The sequence below is a fragment of the Crotalus tigris genome, unplaced genomic scaffold, assembly GCF_016545835.1.
Source record: "Crotalus tigris isolate CLP2741 ecotype Arizona unplaced genomic scaffold, ASM1654583v1 scf7180000017841.2860490, whole genome shotgun sequence".
Taxonomy (NCBI): domain Eukaryota; kingdom Metazoa; phylum Chordata; class Lepidosauria; order Squamata; family Viperidae; genus Crotalus; species Crotalus tigris.
The window spans coordinates 831,318-851,238 of NW_024096667.1; the positions used below are offsets into that span (position 1 = coordinate 831,318).

Consider the following 19,921-nt stretch of genomic DNA (forward strand, 5'->3'; position numbering starts at 1 on the left):
GTCTAAGCTCTGAGTGAAACTTCAACTGAAGGCAAACAATCCTTTGGGTTCTTGTCTTGAAAAACGGGACAAGACTGATGCTATCTGGCAGTTTTGTCCCCTCTAAAATATATTAATATCCCTGGCCAATGAATTTCTACAAACTGGATTACATCAACTAAAATCTTAAGCAGCCTACTCAATTTGTAAGGAGATACTCCACAAAGAGTAGATGACATCATCATTTCCAGCAAATAGAAAATAGAGGGGCTTGACCTGAACATGTGCCTACTTCACATATCAGAAGAACAATACCACAGAAATAGCTGAACTCTTGAACTCTTTTCTGGCAAGATCCACAAATCAACCTTCACTTGAACATGAATATTTATTTGCAAGCAACAGAACAAATTAATCATTACGAATCAGCAGAGCACAATAGGAGAAAAAATATTTGGTACTACCTCATCTATGTTATAGTCACTTAAAATTTATCCTGCAGCTCTATAGTTTTGCTATGAATAAACTCCTGGTGTTTTAAAGTTCTAATGTTTTGGTTAGACGTAATGAAGTTCTCAAAACTTTAGAAAAGTAAAAAGAAATTTCTGGAAACTAACTTAGCCTAATATAGTATGCATACTGTATGTGTGTATGCATACCCACCCACAGAGAGAAATTAATATTATAGCAAAGCTTATCTTTATTTTTTTCTAAAAGTTGTTGATGTTCCCCTTCTATCTCATTTTCAGAATGCCTTTGATTTTCATTTTTTTTTTAAAAAAAATAGTTCTTTTGAGTTGAACTTATAACTTTTGTTGCTGCTCTATGCTGTTACAAATTATTTGCTAGAGCTTGGCACTCCCCAAGCTGTCCATGTTACTTTATGGGGGGAAAAATCCCCAGAAGCTCCCCTTTCAAAATGGCTGTTGCACACTAAGAGTCTCTTTTTTCTGTTATCTATGATCTGCTGATTTCACTGCTAAAGCTGGTTCTTTGGCAGTTCTGCTCCCTGGTTTTGAATGGGAGAACTTAGAGGTGATGCAAGATGACTTTTGGACAATTGTGGACCCAATGGGGAATGGGGGTCTTGAAGATTCTAATTCCTTCTGGAAGCGATTGACTTTTGTCACTGGGCATATCCACCTTCCTATCAAGCAGTTTTGTTTTCTAAGCATGCCAGAATGTTAACTTTAACTTTTTGACTTTATTGTTTTATTTTGCTTTTTGCTTTAAAAGTTGGTGAGCGGTTGAATTCTGACTTATTTCAACCTCTTATTGGACTCTATTTTTTTTCTTTTTTTTCCTTTGGATATACATTGTTCTGGATAACCTTTGTCTCCTTTGTATGGAAAGCACGGCATGGAACATTAAATTGTCATTACTGGATTCTGTATTTTTTGAATTTGCAAAAAAACCTGGAGTTTATTTCTATTGAATTTTGCTTATAATTTTGGATTGAAATATAGAGGAGATATCTATCTCTCTATCTATCTCTCTATCTCTCTATCTCTCTGTCTATCTATCTATCTATCTATCTATCTATCTATCTATCTATCTATCTATCTATCTATCTATCTATCTATCTATCTTTGTTCCTTGATTAAGGTCCACTGATTAAAATGGTTATAAAGTGCCTGAAATCTAAGAAAGAAAGGTGGGGAAATATACAGCTTTTAACTGAATTTCTCTTACAAAAACTTGATCAAACTTTAAGAAGGGGAACTCATCAAATTTCCAGGTGACACTAAACTGACAGGAATAACTAGCACCCCAGAAGACAAGCTCAGGATTCAAAAAGATCTTGACAAACTGGAACAATGGGCTCTATCCAACAAAATGAGTTTTAATGTTTTAATTTAGGCAGGAAAAATCAAAGATATAAGTACAGATTAGGTGAGACCTGGCTCAAAAACAGTAACTGTGACAGGGATCTTAGAGTCCTAGTGGATGATCACTTGACTATGAGCCAGCAATGTGCAGCAGCAGCCAAAAAAGCTAATACAATCCTGACATAGAATCAAGATCACATGAAGTATTAGTACCGCTTTATAAAACCCTAGTGAGAGCACATCTGGAATACTGCAACCAATTTTAGATGTTGGGACCTTGGAAAAAGTTCAGAGAAGAGCAACTAAAATGATCCAAGGCCTGGAGACTAAAACATATGAAGAACTGCTGACATGATAGCAGTATTCCAGTATTTTAGGGGTTGCCACAAAGAAGAGGGGGTCAAATTATTCTCCAAAGCACCAGGGGGCAGGATTAGAAACAATGATTGGAAACTGATCCAAAGGAGAAGCAACCTGGAATTAGAGAGAAAATTCCTAACAGTGAGAACAATTAACCAGTGGAACACCTTGCGCTCAGAAGTTGTGGGTGCTCCATCACTGGAAGTTTTTAAGAAGAGACTGGTCAGTCACTTGTCTGAGATGGTATAGGTTCTCCTGCTTGAGAGGGGGACCGGACGAGAAGACCTCCAAGGTCCCTTCCAACTCTATTCTATTCTAATATTTGTTCAAAGAATGGCAGAATATGAATCTTTACCTTTGGATAAAGATAAACAAAAGGACTTTGATCCAGTTCCAGATCAAATATATAATCTCACAGTTGAAGAACCAGCAAGTGGATTTCATTTGTTGTTCCAAAATTTAATTTTGCATACTTCTCCAACATTACAACCTGAGAGGGAGTCAAATTCCTTTTCTCTAGGAAGGAATTCTTTTCCTCTATTAAGATGGAGAGAAACTGGATAGATTTATCACAGTTAACTAGTAACTACTTCTGTTTGCACTCTGACTTGAAGATAGACCTTTTCTGGAGACTGAATTTACTACATTTAATTAAACAGCAATTGACAAGAGAGGATATTAAGGAAGAAACATAGATATTTGACCCAGTACAATCTATTTATAACTTTTAGAATGATCTGGGATAGTTAATATGCCATTGTAAATTTTCTATGAATGGATTACAATAACAGTTTGTTATCAGAGCGCTTTGAAACTTTAATTTGGTTCTGTTTTACTATTATTGTTTTTCCTGTTAACTACTTTGTCATTAATATGACTTATAGAAGATAGATCAACAAACTGTTAATATATTTAGTAGTTTAAAAACTTTGGAAAGGCCTGTTTTGCAAGGTGTGGAAATTAATGTTGTAGTAATATATTAATCAGTATTTAGCTAGAAGGGATAATGTGTATAATATGTTTGTTTGTTTTTTTGATGCACTTTTGTAATGTTCTGTGTTTTGTGTTTTCTCCTTTATGTCTTCTAGGATTTTTATTTAGTTTTGTATTTTGTATTTTAACTTTGTTCTGAATAAAATAAAAAATATAGAAAAAAAATTCCCCATGAAGACTTTAATTTCTAATTTTTTATTTATATAATTACTTCTTTATTTATTTTTATACACTCTTAGTCACATGACTCTGGATAGGGTACAACAGTATAAACATAAAAAATATAAACAATACCCCAAAATACCTTTCCCACAGATCAACAACCCAAACTCACTATCTGTTATGGAAATTATTATATTATTATATTGTAGTATAATGATAATTATTAAATAATTAAAATACAATTCTATTTTAACTCATTAAAGTGCATGTGACCCTTAAAATAATCCTGAAAAAGATTAATGGATAATAGAGAGGCGCTATCAAACATTAAGTCAAATTCAATATGTGTGTGAAGTAGAACTGATTACACCTTCCCACAATGGAGAAAATCGCTACTTGTTAGAGTAGACATGCCCCCAAAATACTTAAGTTTCCAAAAAGCAAGCATAAATCTATCTGTTAGAAGCAAAAGAACATATAATTACTCCTGCCTAAAATATGTGTTTGGAATAAAAAATGATTTTTATTGCAAAAGTTTTTTTTTAATAGTATGATATTCTTGATGTATTATTATGGTCTCTGCATATGAAAGAAACCCAGACTGAAGCATATTGATTGCAACATAATTTCTATTATCCAGCTAAATGGCTGCTTTGCATAGAAGTTGGAGACTCAATAAACAAAGGTTTGTCCATGTCTCTAAATCATATCATTGTACATTTCTTTGCTGCATTTTATTTGTTTCTTTAAAATGGTAAATAGTTCACAATGCTCAAGGGTGGAGTTAGCTGTCTTTTAATTAGAAGTGGCCTGTAAGACAAAATGCATAAACATACAGAGTGCCTAGTGCCACACGACTTTCAAGAGGTACAAAAATTAAATAAAATGTGTTTTATGGATTATGTTTCCTCCCGTCATACACATAATAAAACATAACATGTTTTATGGATCTTAGCTTTTCCCATCATCAAGATAATAAAATGAAATGACTGTATAAATAGTGGATTAGATGAAAGTCAATGCATTGTGGCTATCACGGCAAATGCACTTTGGTGTTTAAAATAAGGGGCTTCAAAGGTATAACCACACTGAGATGAACTGTGCTCATTACATGTTAAATATGCCAATTCTGGCTACCTTGGTATTAAGAGGCAAAACAATCAAGGTAAGCCAAGTAACAGGAATATCGGAGATAGTGACTATATAATATAATATAATATAATACTTCTTAATTTTAACTAAGTTTAATCTGGATACTTTGTATTTCAAGTTTAATAAACTCAAAACAATAATAAGAATCCAGTTAATAGGAAACTGAGCTTAGGATAAGTAAGAATTCCTTAAAGAAGACAGTAATGAATTACCAGTACTTATTTTTCCAACTTTAATTCATTTTGACCTCTTTCTTCATCAGTGTGCATTAAAAAAATGATTCCAAAATCTTGACATTACTTTTAAAATGTCATTTTTCTACACACTTTTATTTGTGTATTAGACGCACCTTCACCCAATATAATGAATACAGATTTCTAAAATTGGTAGTCCACTCATGTATCAAAATTAATTTTCTCCATAAGTTATAGATCCACTTTTAAGAAGAGTCTTCAGCGGATATTTTTCTTTCTTTCTGCCAGCTAGTGATGCTAAAGGAGGGAGAAAAAAAGCAAATATGGGAGACTCCACTAATTTCAATCCTTACAACACTGTACACATAAAAATAACAGCACCATTTGCAAGCCTAATGCCCTGATGGGATGGAGTTCACAACTGGGTCAACACATTCTGTCTCTCTCTCTCTCTCATCAGATCTATATTGCCACTCATCTCTCAAATGTGTTTCTGAGTGATGTACAACCACTAATTAAAACAAACAAAAAGTGAAAAATCAATTGAACACAAATATAAATAAAATCACAGGACAATGGATCAGCATCATACATACAGTGTAATTAGATCTCATCAGATGGAATAACAGTAGCAGACAGGACGTGAACAGGCACCTCCTGATGGACCTCATGGAATAGGTAGATATAATTAAGGAGAGAGTGTTAGTGTTTAGTTATGCCAGTATAGTTTCCTGTTGGGTCAAGGACTAGCGGAGAGACTTTTTAACTTTGATTGTATGAAATATATTCTCAGTATGATAAGCACAAATTTTCATACTATACAAAACCTTGTCAGCCTGGTCTTATGAAAACTGATTAGAACAAACCAGGTCTAATCTTATGCTTGTGCACATCTGTTCTTTGAATACTTAGAACTGTGAATAACCTTTATGGAAATCACATAATAAATGCTAATTATAGCATCAAAAATTATGCTATAATAAATTATGCTATAATGTTTTTCAACATCTACAAGGCCCACCTCTCCTCTTTATTTATTTATTAGATTTGTTTTCCAACCATCTTGCCTAGAGGTCACTCTGGGCAGCTTACAAACATTGCATCCTCTTTCAGTGTGTCCAGTGTGAAATCTTCAGGACAAAGTTACACTGAATGATATAGACATATAATATGGTCTCTTCCCAAACTACTTTTTCTACCAGCTCTGTCTAATATAGCCAAGAACTTTGTTGCTGAGCTGGTTCACTAATTGGCTGATGACAATTATAATCTAAAATGGCAGGTCGGATCCAAATTAGGATAGGTTATCCTAGATACTTTCCAACTCATCTATAGCAGGTATCTTATGCTAACATGTTTTGAAGATAATTGATTGATAATTATAACCATATACAATCATTATAAGCACAAATGAAATAATACCCAAGAAAATGTTTGTGTTCATATGTTTTATTAGCTTGTAAATGTACCAATATATTCAATTCTTTAAGGAGTTTTAAGAGCATTTTGATAGAAGCAGAAATATTCTTTCTTTGGATTTGTCAGTAATTAATTTCTTTTCTCAGAAGACAGATATTTTAATTATGAAGTAAAAGAAATTTCTTGTTAAATATTCTCACAATGTATCACAATGACCTAGCTTTTTCCCAAACCATTTTGAAGCCTACAATTTTGAAGAGTGTCTTGTTCCTTTTAGAACTTCCTTCAGATAAATCCTGTATAGTGGGACTGCAGAGAGATGAATATCTCTTCTGATAAAAACCATTCATAAATATCATCCATATGGAAATAACTTCTACGAAGCAAATAAATTATACACTGTACTTACACAATGCTCAGTATACCCAGTCAAATGACATCTTCTTTGGTTTTCATATCTTTATGTCAGCATGATCATTTGTAGGAGATAATTTCTGAAAAGAATGAAGCAATAAATGCTCAGAATGCAAATTTAAATAATCCTAGCTTGGATTTAAATTGCACTATAGAATCATTTTTTACCTGAAAATAAAATCCATCAAGCAAGAGTCCTGTTTATCCCTCATTAATTTTGGTGATGCTTGAATATTTATTAGAATGCAGTTCAGAATTTAAAGAAAATTACATGATATCTTCATTGCTAAAATACATGGTGCATAAGTTACACAGTTCCAGATTTTTCATCCTCCCCCCAAGTGTTGCTGTGTTGAGTACAATTAAGTGCTTTCAATAAATGAAATCAATGAAATAGTCCAGCACTGTTAATAAGAAACCATATATGTGATACATTCCTGGCATTTAATTACTTCAGTTGTTACTCAAGGAATTTATTGGGATGACCATTATTGTAAAGTTAATCAGTAGATAATCAAAATTCTCTTTTTCTATTAGTGAAGAATACTTTAACTTACCAGTTCTGAGTTATGTTCTTTAAGAAGTGAAAGGAGATGACATGATTATTTTCTCTGCTTCCCATGGAAAAATGAATCTAGCATTCTATATCTATCTCATAAAGTCTATTTTTAGCATGTAAAAAGACCATTTGGCTGCTTCTAGTCCTGGTCATTTGAGAGCATAGATTCTGAAATCCATTGAATTGTTATTTATGAATAATTAAGAACCCCCTAAGCATGTCAACTGAATTCAACATAGTACCTACAGAGGACTATATAAAAAGTATTTCTTCTGATTCCTCATGATGAAGTAAACAAGCAAACAAAAAAACTCTTTATAAAATATGGATTCAACTACTGAAAACAAACAAATTATCACAGCAATCATGATTTCCTAACAATAGCACTATTGTTACTGGTTTGTGATTAATTAGGAACCCTTTGAATTCTATTATGGCTGAGTGCAAGGTTCTAGTTGCATAGAATAGGAAATTATGAAACTAGTAGAATTGCCAGAGATTAGTTCCTTAGTGCCTTGGAAGAGAGTAGATTTCTATCACCACCGTCAATTTTAGTAATGAATTTGTTCTCAATTACTATTTTAAATGCAAAACTTGAAAAACATCAAGGAAGGGGAAAATGAAAACTTACCATTCCTTAGAAACAAAAGCAGGCAAGATGAGTAAAAATAAATAAAATAAAGATAGAACATGGCCGGAGAGAAGTGAAACAAATGAAATGGTTCCCATTTTAACAAACACTGAACAGTTTTGCAAGGTAGAACACTGATTTTCACTTCTTTATATTTATAATTAAAAAAAAACTTGTATAAGAAAATATTTTAAAAATAGCCATAGATGGGAGAACGTTGTTTGCAAAATAGTAATAATCACAAATGCAGAAGCAAACTGATGCAAAAACCATAAATATGATATAGAAAGAAGAGATGAAATGTCAACTTGAAAAACATAGAAAGCAGACAGAAGCCTTAATTAAAGTCAATTAAAATCTGTAGTGGGGTCTGCTTATCATACTTTGCATAAATTAAGAATATTATTCCTCCCTAAAGTAAATAATTTTTATATGGAAGTTTTACTTTATATATCAATTTACTTCCATAGTAAAGTGAAGATTTTTTTTTCAGACTAGACATTAAACAGTTATTTATGGTGTCTGAATATAAGTTTCTATGTTGACGTCTAATCAGAACACAAATGGTAAAATTTCTATTGTTAAATAAAGCACACATTTTTTTAAATCAAGATAATATTAAAGAACACAAATTTGACAGGTTTTAAGCAATATTTTTTTCTATCCATTTCAGTATTGAAGGGAATAATTCTACTCCTTGCATTTTCACAAATTATTATTTTTTAATTTATTGTCATGTACAACAGTAAAGCAAAGCAAGAAATTCTAAATGATGTTTAAACAATGATTACCCAGAACAATTTCAAATTTCATTTCTACCACTCTTAAATGCAACTAAATGATAATTCTTAAGCTCTATTGTGCAAGTATAGAAGCACATGTACTTCCTTTATTTTATGATATCTGTTGAGTAAAATAAAATAAAAACCAAAGCCTATACAATATGATTAGTATCCAAAAGGAATTGTATCACTGCAGAAAAACAAAAGTAGATTTTTTTTTAAAAAAAAAAAATAGATTGTCAGAGGCCATTGGAAAGGAATACAAATACATACTTCTGGCCATAGCCACACAGGGCTAGTAAAAAGGATAAATTGTTGACCCGAAGCTACATGATGATTTTACCTAATGGTGGCATATTGGAATTACACCTGATAAATATTTTCTTCTAATGAATAGAATCAAATATAGGTCCAACAATTAATGAAAATTAAATCAAATTTATTAAAATAGTGTTTCCAAATTTTATGTAAAGCTGAAGACTAAATACTTGAATAATAACATATCCTTTCATGATACTCTAGACAATTGGAAGTCCTTCTTAATTTATCTGCAGGATGGAAACATTGTTCTATCATGAAGCTTTTGCCACAATATTTTACTTAACTTGTCTGACTGCAACTAAGTTAAATATACACAGTGAAGTAATCGCTTGAATGTCACATAATATCCATGGGGGGGACGTTCCTCGGGACATATATGAAGAATCCTAGGATATAATCACAGAAGACATAGAGATCATGCTAACTGCCCCCTAAACCCAACATGAATGTCTAGTACTGATGCTGCCATGCAAGAAAATAAAATCTGAAGTTAAATGAGAGACAAGTACAAGTAGGAACATATAAAGTGTAAACATGGAAAAGTTATATACATTGACAGATTAAGTGAATTGAATGTAAATTCATGTTTTTAAAATTAGAGAATTAAAATTCACTGGTTTACTAATTAAGATACAAATAATGAAGAAGGAACAATGTATAGTTTTCATAGTGAGATGGCTATATAGCAAATACAGTCTTGAGTACAAGGTAATCAATGATCAAATAATAGTCATTAGAATTCATTGATAACCCTTTAACTTTCTTCAGACTACTGATACAGATTGTACTGTTTTGTTCCCCATAGGTAAAATAGAAAGAAAAAGGCATGGGGATGCAAAACCAGAACTAGGTTTTTTCCTCCCTAACAATTATAAGGATTGGTCTCTTAGTAACAAATAATTTCTCTCATATAATTTCTTTCACTCTGACTTTATCTATGTCACAAATATGTCACTTTTATTCACACTTATCTTTTATTCTTCTAACTTTTTAAAACAAAGCTTTTTGTATATGCACATTCTAAATCATATGCCTAAATGCACACACACACACACACACACACACACACACACACACACACACACACACACACATCATCCCACTTATGGATAATTCTTAGGCTTAGATCCTAAATAATAGCAAGAATAGATCAAAGGAAGTATTCCATAGAGTTTTTAAATCATATTGTCAAATTGCTCAATTTATCAAGAAGATAAATGACAATTCTACAGAGATAAGTGATTGAAGTACATCAGAAGAGTGAATTGAGATGAATCTTGGGATCAAACTTGATTTGAACTGCCACTGAAAACATGTCATTGTTTTTGGCAAATGGCAGGCTTGTAAAAAGCTTTCCTTAACCCAATAGGCCACATTTCTTTAGCTGCTTTTGTCACAGACAAGCTTAAGATGATCAATCAAGTAAAAGAATTGGAAACTAAATAATATAAAAAAAGAATTGGAAGGAAATGCTAAATGCTATACTTGTCTTTATTTTGAATAAAACATTTTAATAAAGTACATCACAACCTACTACTTGATAAGATAGAAAAATGAAATTCAATGGTGAAAAACGTAAGGTTCTACATTTAGGCAAGAAAAACTAAATGTACAAGTATAGTATAGGGGGTACCTTGCTCAATAGTAGTAACTGTGAGAGGGATCTTGGAGTCCTAGTGGACAATCATTTAAATATGACCCAGCAGTGTGCTGCAGCTGCCAAAAAAGCCAACACAGTGCTAGGCTGCATTAACAGAGGGATAGAATCAAGATCTCGTGAAGTATTAATACCATTTTACAATGCCTTGGTAAGGCCACACTTGGAATACTGCATCCAGTTTTGGTCACCACGATGTAAAAAAGATGTTGAGACTCTAGAAAAAGTACAGAGAAGAGCAACAAAGATGATTAGGGGACTGGAGGCTAAAACATATAAGGAACGGTTGCTAGAATTGGGTATGTCTAGTTTAACAAAGAGAATGACGAGGGGGGACATGATAGCAGTATTCCAATATTTCAGGGGCTGTCACAAAGAAGACGGAGTCAAGCTATTTCCAAAGTGCCTGAAGGCAGGACAAGAAGCAACAGATGGAAACTAATCAAGGAGAGAAGCAACCTAGAACTAAGGAGAAACTTCCTGACAGTTAGAACAACCTGCCTCCAGAAGTGGTGAATGCTCCAACACTGGAAGTTTTTAAGAAGAGACTGGACAGCCATTTGTCTGAAATGGTATAGGGTTTCCTGCCTGAGCAGGCGGTTGGATTAGATGACCTCCAAGGTCCCTTCCAACTTTATTATTATTATTATTATTATTATTATTATTATTATTATTATTATGTATGGAAAGTTCACAATGCTTTTATCCCATATATGGTATGTTGCAAGAAAGAAATCTCATTAATTAAGCATGTGTCATCAAGCATTTCCTTTGGAAACCAAGCCCCAATAACATCTAGGCTTGGTTCAAGAAGACCAAGCTTTACAAGTGATAATAAGTAAAAACATTCAGTTAAGACAGACTAACTTTTGGAAGTTATGATGAGTTGAAAAAGAAAGAAGAAATGAAGATGTAGGAAATTAAAAAAAAATGTGAGACAACCTTCTCATACGAAAAAAAATGAAATTCTCAGAAGCAACTCATTTTGCTTAACTGGAATGTTTGTATTAGTTAAATGTCATAAAAGTCTTGGATTTTATAAAATGTGTGTTCAAGTTTTAATAGATCCATGACAAAAGGATTCCAGAATAGAGATGACTTCAGAAATGCTTCTTCCTCCAGTTTTGAACATGCTGGATATTCTTAACAGTGCCTTTTGTTCTTATTGACTGAGGTGTATCATGCCAGGGGCTCATATATGTAAGTAAGTATGATACTTGCATGTTTATTATCTCTTATCCTATGCATGCTCTCCATTTAAATCAGATAATTGAGAGAGTAAAACAAATTACTATTTTAAAATTAAGTCCCCAAAATGTTTTGTGAGTGCAAGTTCTCTTTTAACCATGTTGGGATGGCAGTAGAACTGGACTATGTAGTGCAAAAAGAGAGACTGGGGGCAGGGATACAATATCCTCTTTATTGTTTTGAAGGGTGCAACATATCAAAGATAAAAATGTTGTAGGGGGAAGCAACAAAGCATAGTGTTTTACAACATCACTTCCATTGGAATTACAATAAAACCCAAAGTCAGACCTTGGGAAGTGCTCCACACATTGATTTGTTTTTGAAGTTTTGATGGTCTATGGGATGCTGTGTAATCTTTCTTAAACCCTGCAATAAAAAATATAGATGGTTTCCAGAAGATCGATCCATTTGCTCTGACATAGATGTGATGGATTGCTTGCACAGATCATGCCTCCATTATTGGTGATACCAACATTTTTAGTTTCACAATAAGTATGTAAGGAATTCAGCAATACACCACTAGAAAGAAGAACAGACTAAATGGACTAAATGCTTTTAATTTTTTTATTCCAGTAAATGTTTAAACAGAAATGGAGTGGTTGAGATGCTTGTTGTTTGTTTGGACAATGTTTATGTCATATGTCATCCGTGTAATACTAATGATACAGGGATCAATTCTAGCAGTACAATTTTAGACTTCTGAATACAAGAAATGGGGAAAGAAAAAGAGTCATGGATTGATGACCCCATCTTAGTTGTTATACAAGCTTATATTCAACAACTGTGTTATCAAAATGTTCGCTTTTGAAATTTACTCTATTCTACAGAATATTATTTTAAGAATTATATAAAATATTCTAGCTTGGTGGGATAAACATACTCTTTATCTAGAGTTTTTATATTTGGCGACAGCATCAGCCAGATGGTTAGGCTGGACTTGGCATTTTTGTCCATCTATTAAGTCCTTCTTTTTTTTAAAACAAGTTTAATTAATTTTTCAATTTTTACATCCAAGTGCTTAGGAAACAATGTGGTTATGGGGTAATCAATAATCCAATAAGAAAGTCATAGATATATTCCTCAGGTTAACACCTTAAAGATTCCCTATTTCCCTTAATTAATATAACATATTAAATTTAATACATTTCTAAATAAAGCTCAATCAATCAATACATTTATCAATAACATTTTACTTATACAGATCCATGTCCTGTTTTTAAGCTTTACATAATTTATTTATTTATTTTTTATTAAATAAATAAATAAATAATACTTATACAGATCCATGTCCTGTTTTTAAGCTTTACATAATTCCAATTACCATATTCCAATTAGCCTTAAATGACCCTATTGTTTACACTTCAGGTAACCTTAATTTCCCTCATTTCATTACATAATAATTATGATATCTAAAATAAACATATTATTCCAAAAGTTACATTCTTATTTTCCCCAAATCTGACAGATAGACAGATATTTACTTAGTTTAGCTATGGACAAATCTACAAAACAACAGAATTCCTATAATGCATTTGGCCATTTGGGATTCATTCTCTTTTATCTGATGAGTACACAAGATGTATATAGCTAGATTGTCTTTAGATATTTGGAAAGATATTTGCTACTGGCCTCAACAAGCATGGCCAATAGCAAGGAAATATGGAGTTGTCATCCAAAATATCTGGAAGACATCAAGTTGTTTATCCAACTTGCTTCCCATTTCACATTTTATATATATATGGATATTGGCCTAGTATTAGTTAGCCAAATGTTTATTGAAAGCGGTACTGAAAAGCAATAACCTGGCAAGACATGAAATAGCTATTTGATGACAAATTGATGAGCAATTTAATGACAAATTGATAAGCAATAGGCTGACACAGTGAGAAATAGCTTGATCCTGCACAATAACAATCTAATTCTAGACTTTGAATGAGGAGTTGATGACAATAGCCAAGACAATTCAACAAAGCTAGCTAAATGTGTTATAGACGGGCAAATGCTATGTAATAATCTCAGCTTGTAGCAGAGTAGACAGATGGTATATTGAATCAGGAACAATAAGCAATAGCAAAATCAGAATCTATGAAAATTGCTGATGGAATGCTACAAACTACTGCAAAATTTAGCTCCTAAATGTCTGGGTGGTTTACCAAGTTGGATCTTGCCTTCTTAAGAGCCAGTGGTGCAGTGGTTAGAATGCAGTATTGCTGCTGACTGCCAGTAACTTGATTTTCATTGGCTCAAGGTTGACTCAGCCTTCCATCCTTCCAAGGTTGGTAAAACGAGGACCCAGATTGTTGGGGGCAATATGATGACTCTGTAAACAGCTTAGAAAGGGCTGTAAAGCACTATGAAGTGGTATATAAGTTTAAGTGCTATTGCTATTTTGGGAAATCATAATAAAATATGGAAAATTCAGATCTTTCCACAACAAAATAAACAACATAATTTATATTTTTGTAGGTATGAAATAAAGTGTATTTACATGTGTGAATTTTAACTGATATTAAAAGTGTTTGGTCTCCATTGATTAAAATAGTGAATATATTAGATTAATACTATTCCTAATTGTTAGAGAATTTTATGTGAATTTTATTTCCTCAAAAACAGTGTGTTAAATAAATGTATCTCAGGATGTCCAAAAATATCAGACTAAAATATTAGGGTATTGATCAGGTATACGTAAAAGTAAGATACTGGCTAGGATGATGCAAACAAAGCTCCACCTATTTTTAAATATGTCAGGTTCTATCTATCTATCTATCTATCTGTCTGTCTGTCTGTCTGTCTGTCTGTCTGTCTGTCTGTCTGTCTGTCTGTCTGTCTGTCTGTCCGTCCGTCCGTCCGTCCGTCCGTCCGTCCGTCCGTCCGTCCGTCCATCCATCCATCCATCCATCCATCCATCCATCCATCTATCTATCTATCTATCTATCTATCTATCTATCTATCTATCTATCTATCTATCTATCTATCATCTATCTGTCTGTCTATCTATGTATCTATCTACAGGTGGAGCTTTGTTTGCACAATTGTAGCATCATCTTGATTTTTTGACTTTTGATCATCTTCTTTCTGCATACCCATGCAGAGTTTACATGCTTATAAGAAAATAACTGTTGAAGTGAAACAAATCTAAAAAAATCAATTTCTCAATGCATTTTTCATGACAGAGAACAGGTCACAACATTTGCTAAAAGATCATTTGATCTATTCTGAAAATACCAAGACACAGAAATGAGAATCTAAACCCTCTAAAAATCAAATCAGCCATGAGGCACCACAAATTTAGCATTGCTAACATTGAAGTAAACATTTCACATTCATAATAGACATTGAAATGTTCGGTATTAAACATATCCTCCCTTGAATGAATTCAAAATGGGACTGTTAATTTTTAGCAATACCTCATGCCAACTGATTGTTAATTTGACAGGACCAATTTTCTTGTGCTGAATTTAATACCTATAGGGAATGTCTCTTTCCCCTTTTGAAGTTTCAAACCTAGAAACTCAGACTTTCTGAGGAGCTTTTTTGGCCTTAATCAAGAACCAAGGGTTTATTCATCTTTTAATAATAATGCTGAAGGCTACATTTCAAGAAGGAAACAAGATCAGGTAAAAGCAGGGAAGAGACTAGGACAAAAGCAAAGAAAGCAAATGCTGTGACATGTTTATTTGATTGTATTTAATTCAAATTGAATCAGAATTAAAATCTCATTAAATTAACTAAATATAAATTAATTACTTAAAATGTGATTAAAATTACTTCCCATCTACTGTATTTATTTCATTCATGTGATAGCTTTCTCTCATATTTTAGTGGATGGATGGATGGATGGATGGATGGATGGATGGATGGATGGATGGATGGATGCCACTGGCAAATTTTGGAGATGCTACAAGAGCTTTCAAGGGCTTTGAGGTTTTAAAATATAGTTCTGGAGTCTAAGTTGTGAAAATATGCTTTTGCCCAGGTGAACATTGTGGTGTATCTGTTTTAGAACAGTCTGGGACAATGTATGAGTCAAATGACTACCTGTTTTCTTTTGAAACTGTATGGGAAAGGAAAGGAAGGAAGACAAACAGAAAAAATATATGGAGGGGGAAAAAAGAACTATTTGCATCAGGAGACATCAGAAATTTGTTTCCAGCTAGTAGAATATTCTTGGTCAAGGACAATATAATACCGGTCAAAAGAGAAAATGACAGCAACAGCTGACAACACACTGTGCCTCTGATGTGCATTGGCACAATCACTCTTGAGCAAACAGTAAGAGATTTTATTAAAGCACGGAATCGCAGCTGGGTCACTGAGTAGTTTTCCTTCTCTCTGATTATGAAAGAGCTTGCTTGCTTGCTGCTTGGCTTCCTATTAATTACTTGAAGTACTATTATGAGTGGAAAGTGATAGTAGATTATTTTAAATGCTGCTGCTGCTATGTATGATAATCTCCTGATTCTACTTCAGCATCTCCTTGTTTAGAAATGTATCTCACCATTCCCACCCACCAATAATATTTATTGTATTTTCTTTATTTACATCTCTTGACATTCTTTACAGCCTAAAAAAAAAAACCTTAATGTTTTACTTTAAGTGACTTCTACATTTCCTTCTACATTATTCTTAGGGAAATGTTGCAGTCCTGTGAATTTTATGGATGTGTTAGGGGAGGGAACCTCTATTATTCTCCAACTTAAAGAATATTTTGTCCTTTCTTCTTTTTTTGCTGCCCACTGAAAGTTTCTGCAGTACTTGAGAGATCAACTGGATCAGCAATTTGTTTGAATCAGGCATAATAATGCTTTTGTAAGACCACACTTAGAATACTGCATTAAATTTTGATTGCCTCAGTATAAAAAAAAAAATCATTGAGACTTTAGAAGGAGTGCAAAGAGTAACAAAGATGATTAGGAGAATGGAGGCTAAAACATGAAGGAACTGGGTATGTCTGGTTTAATGAAAAGAAAGATTAGGGGTGACATGATAGCAGTATTCCAATATCTAAGGGGCTGCTGCAAAGAACAGAGGATCAACTTATTGTCTAAAGCACCTGGAGGTAGGACAAGATGCAATGGATGGAAACCTGTCAAGTTTGGATTGTAAACTTGGGAATTTTATTGATTTTTATGACCTATGGAGGGTACATTTTGATTTCATTAAAGTTCAAATGTATTTCATTTATTATTGAAGCAATGGGGGGAGGGCTGTACTTTTCAGGATCTTTTTGGGTTAATGTTGTAAATTGGGTGAGACTTGCACCAGAAAATGCAGATGCTGAGCCTTAAATCTAAAATAGCCTATGACCCTCAATATGTTATTGAGCTACACCGGGTTGATCTGCTGGATATTGTATTGTGGCAAAGACAGTTTTGAAATTTTATTCTGCTGTATGGCTCTATGAAATCTTTGTTTTAAAGAAATGTGCTCTGTTCTTTATAAATCAAAAAAGGTATCTGTGGAAATCATGCTTGGAAAGACATTTTATTCCTTCCTATATGGCAAATGGTTCTTTAACAGCTTGAAGGTATATATAAAAATCAGTTGTGGTGATTGCAAAAAAAACAAATTATTTGAATAATAAAAGCATTTCTTATAAGTAGAAAATATTCCCCATTCCAGACTTTCTTATCATGAAGGATATCTTTTACAACAACACTACAAAATACCATCTGATTCTTTCCTGTTTAACATTGTTAATTTTTCTATATGATGTCTTCATGCTAATTTCCCGTTTATAAAACAAACGAATGAATGGCTGCTTGCAGCATCCATATTTGAAGAAGAATATTGGAGTGACAAAATTGGGGATGTGCATCCATTCCATACATATTCTTTCTTTTTCATTTTAAATATATTTTATTAATTTTCTACAGTAACAATCTTTAGTGCTTTGTGAACAATGTGTTGTCTGGGTTCATATATTTAAAACAATCAATGATAATTAATTTCTACAATTAATCAATATGTTGGTAATATATTTCTTGATCCTCTCTTCTTCTTGTAATATTCTCCTTTTGTCTATGTTAAACAAATATAATTCTTAATATTTTCAGTACAAACCAAGTTGAATATAAACATTTTTAGTATTTATGCATATAATAATAGCATCAACATATAACATTTTTAATCAGCTTATTTCCATTGTATTTATAAAAGTCATCTTATTAAATCATTATATGTCCTGTTTTCAAGTTCCTATTGAAGCTTAGTTTCCCCTCAGAATTCAGACCTCTCTTACCAGTCATAATTTTCTCAAAATTCATTACCTTTAAATATCCAAACTTTTCATTTAAATAGACCCTCTTAATGTTTTAACATTTCATATATTCTAAAAGTATTATACTACTTATATATCTTATTCCTCTCACTATAGGGCCCCTTTATGTACATATTCTTTGTTGGCAAATTTATCCTCAAGCAATATAACATTTGAAGAAAAGGTAGAAGATAAATTGATAAATCATTACACAAATGTTTCTATTTATTAACAAGTATCAACATAGACTTCATGACAAAATTAGGATTAATAGACATTATTGCTATACTGAGCTAATATCTTATGTAACCCCAGGGTTCCTGAACATTTATTCCAGGAATTTTGATACAGATCTCTTTGAGGTTAAGACTTTAGGTACATCTATTAATTTTAGAGGTATTTATGTTAAATGAAGTTACTTCAATGAGGCTGTTATACATTTACTAGTGTCTAAAAGTTCAACTTGCCTAATATTATAGCTGGAATAATTTATATAGCTAGTATCTTATAACCCAATTTTGGCAACTCCCAATCACATATTAAAAGAATATACAAACCCATATTAAAACAATACACATTAAAAACAAACATCTGGCACTAAATTAAATTTATGGTGTCAGTCACTGCAGTCATGTGCAGAATTTATACAATTTAAGGAAATAGCTAAATGTTCAAAGCAAATAACTTTCTTCTATTTCTTAAATGTTTTAATAATTTTCTTGTGGCTATTCATGTTCAGAGGATCTTTTTTAAAAAATTGATTCCTCTGTATTGAATCTCCCCAGCCATTTGATCAGCACATCCTTGGTTCAATATGTATTTAGCAGGTGAAACCTCTTGCACCACATTTTTTTTACAAATACTGCCAGCTTCAGTTAGTGCAATATCTCAGATGCATTGCAAACAAATTCTTAATGGACTTAGAAAGTCCTTTAAACTTGATGGGTTAATTAATTATAGATAGGCGGGAGAGAGAGTGAGCTGTAAATAGTGTTCCTGTATTAGAATAGAGCATAACATATATTGACTTTCAGTGTCTCATAATCAGAACTCTCCCTTGTGTTTTTCTCTCGACCTAGAATTTGACTTAGTAGTGTGCTCTTCCTTCTACCTCTCTAAATGCTTTGTGTGGAAATGAATTCTGCAATCACATGGGAACAATGTGGTGTTTATTGCAAGTATTCATTATAAGAGCCAATTTTATATCTCATATTAAAATTTATAAATGAAAAGTATGATTCAAAATTACAGATCAGGAAAAAAAATGTGTATGAAAAAGCAGTCTTCTTTTGTAAGGTGACCAACCGTCCTCCTTTAGGGAGGACAGTCCTCCTTTTGTGAGTTCTGTCCTCCCTCAAAATGTCCTCCTTTTCGATATTTGAAGACTAATCTGCAGGGCTTTTTTTTTTTCTCATAGAATGCTCAGAATGGTGTTCCGGCACCTTTTTTTGATGTTTTTTTTTTTTTCAACTTTTACATGAGCTGTGCTACTCCTATTGGCTTTCAAAAGCCAATAGGAATTACTGCTGAGCACGCCAAAACACCCAGCCAGCAAACTTGGCACATGTAAGTTGTCAGCAATGAAGGTGAATTGGCAGCAACTTTGCACCCCTCCCTGCTACCCAACTACACCATCTCCTAGTTAGTCCCAAAGATACCTGGAGGAGACTGGAGCAGTGATGCCACTGTAACCTTCTCTTGATCTTGATTATTGCTAGGGCAATAATGGCTTTGGGTGCAAGAGGCAGGAGCAGCGGGGCTGCTGCGGGTGGGGGTGGTGGCCAGCTGCCCCCATGCTGTGGGAACTGCGGGGCCTGCTCTATATGGTGGTGCTGGCAGGGCAGTTGCAAGTGGGGTGTGTTGACAGCAGGCTGCCCCCCTGGGCCAGAGCCAGTGCAGCTGGTGCTTTGGGAGTTGCGGGGCCTGCTCTACACGGCGGGCCAACCGTGCTGGCAGGGCGGC

General features: G+C 33.3%; 1 protein-coding gene across 7 annotated transcripts in view; it reads right to left on the reverse strand.

The window, feature by feature from the left end:
* Positions 1-19,921, reverse strand: part of LRRC4C (leucine rich repeat containing 4C) — an 817,554-nt gene that overhangs the window by 478,173 nt on the left and 319,460 nt on the right. For all 7 annotated transcript variants that reach the window (XM_039343308.1, XM_039343314.1, XM_039343307.1 and 4 more), the window contains one exon: positions 6,498-6,582. The gene's annotated coding sequence lies outside the window, so the exon portion shown is untranslated. The remainder of the gene's footprint in view (positions 1-6,497; positions 6,583-19,921) is intronic.